The following is a 7,743-nucleotide window of genomic DNA, read 5'->3' as shown; positions in this document are numbered from 1 at the left end:
GGGAAGCTGCTGTTTACAAGCTGTTTAAAGAGAGAAGCAAGAAAACAACAGCCAACAGAGTGAAGGAGCTCCATGCCATCTGATGCACATGAAATAGGCATATTTTATAAATGCTGTTGCCCAGAACATATACATTGGTTTGTGGTGAAACGGTACCCTAGCTTCTATATCGTATGCTCACTCAGCTGTAGTTCCTCCTCTCAGTTCCATTGCAGTGTATTATTTTGTCTGTCTCCTTCATATTTCATTTCCACTGTGTTTGGGGACTGCCAGGTGAATGCCTGTTTTTTCCATCTGCTGGTGTCGTATGTTACTAACAGTGTTGGGAAGAATACTTTAAACAGCTTGTAAACAGCAGCTTTCCTGAGGGGAAACTCAGCTAATAAATTATGCTGTAACCTCTGGGACTTGATCTGCTGGGTGGGAGTCCACTACATCATCCATCCACCCTCATCCATCCAGCTACACCCTCCCTCTAAAAAAGCAGGCTGGAGCGCTCTACCATTTGAGCTAATCCCCCTTGTATAAAGGGTCAATCACAAGTCAATCAGGACTCACTGCTGTTGTGGAAGTAAAATCTTCTGGATCCTTTCGTTCATCTTCCCCGGTTCTTTGATTAAGAAGAAGTGGACAATATCTGGTCTCAAAATTACAATTTATTCTAACAGTAAAGAAGCAAGTTCTGAGTCACACAAACATAGGCCTCTGTGGTTGCCTAGCCTCACAGCCAGAGAACAATATGCCATTCTTGTAAACACCTTTTATCCTATCTTGAGATCGCATAAAATCATGTCCTTCCCTAACTCTGCACCAATGGGGTCAGCTCAACTGATATTTAGTTTACCTTATTTGGTAATGGGTAAACCTTAGAGTCAGGATAAAACAGAAAGAAATAGCAGGGGGTCCCCTTTTGTCAGTCGTAAACCTAAGTTGAAGATAAGTTCTCCAGGAGAATGATCACTGTACCATACGAGTGACTTTATGACGCCCCATAAAAGCTTACACCTCTTCCCCCATGTAAATTCACTTTAAGTCCTAACATCTCTGTGGGTCAAATCTGAAAGTGACCAGGAAAACAAACTCACAGGAAGGGTGGGTCGTAAAATGGGGTCATAGGGGATGAACACATTACTTCAATCAAGAGCTAGATTTACAACCTTAGCTTGATATCAACCAGAGCTGTCTCCAAAGAGCAGACAACAGCTAACAAAGGAAATGAATTACAAAAGTCTATGAGAAGTAGGGAAATTACACACTTCTCAATACATTCAGTATACCTGTCTTCCTTTGATCTTCTGTAAAACTTACTTAACACATAAGTACTTATAAAACACATTACAGTAATATGCATACAGAAATGAAAACTTCATGTTAGGGTAACACTTCGAGATATGTGGACCCAAACCACATAACAACATCATACAAAATAAAATCCTTCACCTAACACTGCTCTACATGAAGTGTACTAGTGAAGTATTGGAAGCATCAGACTTTTAATCTGAGGGTCCAGGGTTCAAGACCCTGTTGCAGTGATGCAGTGATTCCATCCATTCCCGGGAAGTTATATACATACTCACAGCAAGAACAAAGGGCTGTCAACCAGTCCCCCTCCGGCAGTTTCATTGTCATTAGCCAGTCGTTAGACACACCTGGCCCAGTCAGCCAGATCATCACAGGTAACAAGTGCCCCTTGTGAGGGTTGAAGTCACAATCTTCAGATTATGAGATTGACTCGCTGCCTACTGCACTAACGAGGCTCAGAAAGAGGTGAAATATGGTCTTTTTTCTTTTTCTTTTTAAAATAAAGACATCTACAGTGCTCATGCTGGCTACTGCACCAACAAACATTCTTAATTTAAATCAAATGAATGTGTTCTATAAAAAGGCTCTAAAGGTAAAACATCACAGTAATTCTTCCTGTGACACCTTCACTACCAGTGATGGTAAGTGCTCTTGTTTCAAATGTGATGTGCACTGTACCACTGAAGCTCATCTGTGAAGTGTAGTGCCTCTGTGTGTATGTCACAGTGATGTTAACAGAAGTCAGATAGGTCTGTTAACACATATAAAAACAACATACTGAACAACAGCATAGATGTGAAGGTGAATATATGTCCCCTCACATGTTCCTCAGTTAAAAGTGTAATTGCATTGGCCGGGAATCGAACCCGGGCCTCCCGCGTGGCAGGCGAGAATTCTACCACTGAACCACCAATGCTGTGCAAAGCTGACATCTAGTGGTGCCATCGCAGGTTGCAGCTTCCTCATTCCAAAATCAATCCTTCCCCCACATAAAGTCAAAAGTTATAAATTCACCTCATTACATGAGCGGTTGTGTGTAATGACGCGGCTCACCAGCAGAGGGCGTGTGACGGAGCAACAAGCAGGAAACTACAGGGGAGAAGAGACACAAGCATCCACAGATCAGAACAGACACACTCAGCTCTTCTCTCTGAGACCATGATGATACCGTCACATATCATCACTGCACATGTTTTTGGCTGCACGTCTGGAAATGAGAGGAGACAGAACATTATCATACATGTTGCATAAGTAAAGTCACATGACATGCACGACTGTAAACAAAGGAAACCACAGAAAAAGTCAAAGGATTCAGTCTAGGCCACCTGCATTGCTGCATTAATTTCAGATTGCAGCCTTTCTCCCAGTTTTTGTCTGATGTCAACAGGCATCAAGTAGAAGCAGACATATGAGCTATGTTAATGATGATAATATATGATGATAGATATATTAATGCTGAATCAATCTTGAACCCCTTTTTCTTTCAGATGACAAAGCCAAAGCAGATGCTGATTCTGATTTGCTTGTCTTTTTTCCACAGAACTTTGAGGACAACAATCCGACCATGAAGGAGGCAGTGTCCTCCTTCATGTGTCATAACATTGATACACAGGAGCGTTTTTACGCCTTACACAAAAACCTCAGCCTGGCAAAGTCCCTCAGGGAGGTATTTGTGCGGCTGTCCCTAAGGCAGGCCTCCGTGGAAGAACTAAAAGACAGAGATGACTCCCCATCCACCTCTGGACTGAAGAGGGCCAGGGAGCGCCCAGCCAAGGTAACTCACTTGTGTGCAGTTGATGGAACATGCTGCAAGCCAATAAATGTTAGCATGTCAGTTAGCATGCCAATTTGACGGACCACCATTGTAGAAGTGACCCTAATCTGATGATGAACTGGCTTACCCTCAGGACAGCTACGGACAGTAACCCGCCATCTGATCAGGGACACTTGCCTGTAATGTACAGATTAATCCACAGGGAGGTGCTGTACTGGTGCCCAGGGGTTGTCAGGAGGGTTGTGAGACGGAGGATACAAATGCAGACTAAGCCAGAAGTATCAGGCAAATCTCAGTGTTTTAATTCAGGCAAGGTTCGGTACACAGGAGTTCAGTCCACGTGGCAGAGGTATCCAAAAAGGCAAAGGCAAAAAAGCAGTAGTCAAATCCAAACCAAGTCACACACAAGAGAATCCAAAACTTACTCGAGAACACGTAGGGAAAAATCACAAGAGCAGAAAGGCTACTTGGACGGCTGTGTCGCATGGAAGACTCACAAAACGAACTGGCAACAAGGGGCAGGAAACACACAGGCTTTATACACAGGAGGGCGGGAAGACAATTGAACACAGGTGAAGCACATTAGGGCGGAGCAGGTAATCACAGGTGGGGGAAGGGAGCACACATGAGGAAGGGGAAGTAGACAGAACTGAAACACAGGGGGAAGATCGAGTTTCAAAATAAAACAGGAAGTGACTAGTAAAACTAGAACTAATACAAACAGAAAATGAACTACAAAATAAAAGACCTGGCTGAAACCATGACAGTACCCCCCCCCTCAAGGAACGGCTCCCAGACGTTCCACTAGAAACCACTAGTCTGAACAAAAATACAGGGAGCAAAAAAAATCAGTCTAATAAGAGTCCAGAAAACAAAAACTCAGAAAACTGGGTAGAGACCCAGCGTGACGAAGTCTGGGGGGGGCTCAGAGAGCAAGGCCAGAGGCTGAGAAGGGCGAGTTTTCCCAGGGTCGAGAGAAACGGCAGGGACGAGATTGCAGACCCTCCAGGATCTGGGCGGAAGAACAACAGAGATAGAGACACGGCCCCTCCAGGGTCCGGGCGGAAAAACAACAGAGACGGAGACGCGGACCCTCCAGGGTCCGGGCGGAAGACCACCAGCGATGGAGACGCGGACCCTCCAGGGTCCGGGCGGAAAACCACCAGCGAGGACGAGACGACGGACCCTCCTGGGTCCGGGCTGAAAACCAGCGAGGAAGGCAAGACGACGGACCCTCCTGGGTCCGGGTAGAAGACCAGCGAGGAGGACGAGACGACGGACCCTCCTGGGTCCGGGTAGAAGACCAGCGAGGAAGGCGAGACGGACCCTCCTGGGTCCGGGCAGAAGACCGGCGAAGACGAGACGACGGACCCTCCTGGGTCCGGGCTGAAGACCAGCGAGGAAGGCGAGACGACGGACCCTCCTGGGTCCGGGCAGAAGACCAGCGAGGAAGGCGAGACGGACCCTCCTGGGTCCGGGCAGAAGACCAGCGAGGAAGGCGAGACGGACCCTCCTGGGTCCGGGCAGAAGACCAGCGAGGAAGGCGAGACGGACCCTCCTGGGTCCGGGAAGAAGACCGGCGAAGACGATGGGGCTGACCCACCAGGTCCAGGGCAGACGGTCAGCGGAGACGAGGAGGCCGACCCACCAGACGAGGAGGCTGACCCTCCAGGGTCAGGGCAGAAGGTTGGCGGAGACGAGGCTGTGGACCCTCCCGGGTCCGGGCAGAAGGTCAGCGGAGACGATGAGGCTGACCCACCAGGGTCAGGGCAGAAGGTCGGCGGAGACGATGAGGCTGACCCACCAGGGACAGGGCAGAAGGTCGGCGGAGACGAGACAGAAGACCCTCCAGGGTCCAGACTGGAAACCGGCGCTAGAGCAGAAGACCCTCCAGGGTCCAGACTGGAGACCGGCACTGGAGCAGAAGACCCTCCAGGGTCCAGACTGGAAGCCAGAGCCGAAGACGAGGCAGAAGACCCTCCAGGGTCCAGACTGGAAGCCAGAACCGAAGACGAGGCAGAAGACCCTCCAGGGTCCAGACTGGAAGCCAGAGCCGAAGACGAGGCAGAAGACCCTCCAGGGTCCAGACAGGAAGCCAGAACCGAAGACGAGGCAGAAGACCCTCCAGGGTCCAGACTGGAAGCCAGAGCCGAAGACGAGGCAGAAGACCCTCCAGGGTCCGGGCAGGAAACCAGAGCCGAGGACCCTCCGGGGTCCGGACAGGAAACCAGAGCCGAGGACCCTCCGGGGTCCAGACAGGAAACCAGAGCCGAGGACCCTCCGGGGTCCGGACAGGAAACCAGAGCCGAGGACCCTCCGGGGTCCGGACAGGAAACCAGAGCTGAGGGAGGACCACCGGCGTCAGGGCTGGAAACCAGAGGCGAGGGACCACCGGCGTTGGAACTGACGACCAGAGGCGAAGGACCACCGGCGTCGGGACTGGGGCTCGGGAGCGGTGGACCACCGGGGTCGGAACAGGGACTCGGGAGCGGTGGACCACCGGGGTCGGAACAGGGACTCGGGAGCGGTGGACCACCGGGGTCGGAACAGGGACTCGGGAGCGGTGGACCACCGGGGTCGGAACAGGGACTCGGGAGCGGTGGACCACCGGGGTCGGAACAGGGACTCGGGAGCGGTGGACCACCGGGGTCGGAAAAGGGACTCGGGAGCGGTGGACCACCGGGGTCGGGACAGGAAGCCGGGGACGGAACCCCACCAGGCTGAGGGCTAGAAACTGGAGTTGGGGGTTCCCCAGTGACAGAGTCAGTCGCTGGGGCTGAGGGTCCCTCTGGGTCAGGGCGTGGACCCAGAACAGATGGCCCTCCAAGATCAAGGCTGGATGCACCCCCTGCATCCAGACAGGTGGCCTCCAGTGTCTCTGCCACTCCAGTCTTGGCAGGAAGTCCTCTGCGGGGGGCACTGGAGGTCTCTGGGGCAGGTGGCGTCGTCTGGAGCCCGCCCTCTGGCCGAGATGGGAGGAGCGACGCCGTCTGAAGCCCGCCCTCTGGCCGAGACGGGAGGAGCAACGCCGTCTGGAGCCCGCCTCCGGGCGGAACCGGAAGTGGCGACGTTGTCGGGAGCCCGCCTCCGGGCGGAACCGGAAGTGGCGACGTTGTCGGGAGCCCGCCCTCTGTCCGAGACGGAAGGAGCGGCGCCGTCTGGAGCCCGCCTCCGGGCGGAACCGGAAGTGGCGACGTTGTTGGGAGCCCGCCCTCTGTCTGAGACGGGAGGAGCGGCGCCGTCTGGAGCCCGCCCTCTGGCCCGCCTCCGGGCGGAACCGGAAGTGGTGACGTCATCGGGAGCCTGCCCTCAGGCGGCACTGGGGAGAACGGCGTCAACTGGAGACTGGGAAACCAGGAGGGCAGAAAGGAGGCCACAGGCGCTGGGAACTCCTCCATTTCCTGGAACGGCCCTATATAAAGGACGTGGAGCCAAGGCTCTGTGTTCAGTGCTTGGTCCATGCCAGCTTTCAGTAGCTCTTTCCAGTTCCATAATGTCCCCAGTTGCTGAAGCAGGACAACCCTGCGGTTAACCATCCACCACATCTCCTTCTCTTCTGTGGGCGGTGAGGGCAGGTTGTCCAACAGGTTTAACTCGGCCTGGACAGTTTCCCTAAGCCGGTAAACCTGGCTCCAGAGGCGCACCATTTTAAACGGTGCCCACTGAAGGCTTCGGCTTTTAACAGCCGCTCCGACCTCTTGCATGTCTGCTGCGTCCTTTACAGGCCAGTTCGTAATGTCAGGAGGGTTGTGAGACGGAGGACACAAATGCAGACTAAGCCGGAAGTATCAGGCAAATCTCAGTGTTTTAATTCAGGCAAGGTTCGGTACACAGGAGTTCAGTCCACGTGGCAGAGGTATCCAAAAAGGCAAAGGCAAAAAAGCAGTAGTCAAATCCAAACCAAGTCACACACAAGAGAATCCAAAACTTACTCGAGAACACGCAGGGAAAAATCACAGGAGCAGAAAGGCTACTTGGACGGCTGTGTCGCATGGAAGACTCACAAAACGAACTGGCAACAAGGGGCAGGAAACACACAGGCTTTATACACAGGAGGGCGGGAAGACAATTGAACACAGGTGAAGCACATTAGGGCGGAGCAGGTAATCACAGGTGGGGGAAGGGAGCACACATGAGGAAGGGGAAGTAAACAGAACTGAAACACAGGGGGAAGATCGAGTTTCAAAATAAAACAGGAAGTGACTAGTAAAACTAGAACTAATACAAACAGAAAATGAACTACAAAATAAAAGACCTGGCTGAAACCATGACAGGGGTTCCCTCAGTGTGCAGGGGTGATGGATGGGAGTCATATTCCCATTATTGCTCCTGAGGATAACCATACTGACTATTTTTTATTTATTCAACATCTGTCCAGTCAGCAGTCTTCCCCATGATTGTGTCTGCTTTGCAGGTGTTTTGAGTTCATCATCTGATCACAGTGTGACATCATTAGTTTATAATATTAATATAATATATTTATAATATTTTCCACAATATTCTCATTTATGGAGATGCACCTGTACATGGTGGCTGATTACGATAACAAACTAATGAAGTGCTGTGAAAATTAGTAAAATATACAAACATGAGACAGTGGGGACCTTGGGTGTCTCCTTCAGCCACAGACATTTGTCCAGACAGGGGTCAGACTGTATAACATCAGT

General features: G+C 51.5%; 1 non-coding gene across 1 annotated transcript; it reads right to left on the bottom strand.

Moving 5' to 3' along the window:
• Window positions 1–2,147: 2,147 nt before the first annotated feature.
• trnag-gcc (transfer RNA glycine (anticodon GCC)) lies at window positions 2,148–2,218 on the bottom strand. Its single transcript has one exon. It is a non-coding gene; the product is annotated as a tRNA-Gly (tRNA).
• Between the last annotated feature and the right edge of the window lie 5,525 nt (window positions 2,219–7,743).

This window comes from Parambassis ranga, unplaced genomic scaffold (assembly GCF_900634625.1).
Source record: "Parambassis ranga unplaced genomic scaffold, fParRan2.1 scaffold_24_arrow_ctg1, whole genome shotgun sequence".
NCBI lineage: Eukaryota > Metazoa > Chordata > Actinopteri > Ambassidae > Parambassis > Parambassis ranga.
The sequence above is the reverse complement of the archived record's forward strand: the minus strand, read 5'-3'. Positions and strand labels throughout refer to the sequence as shown.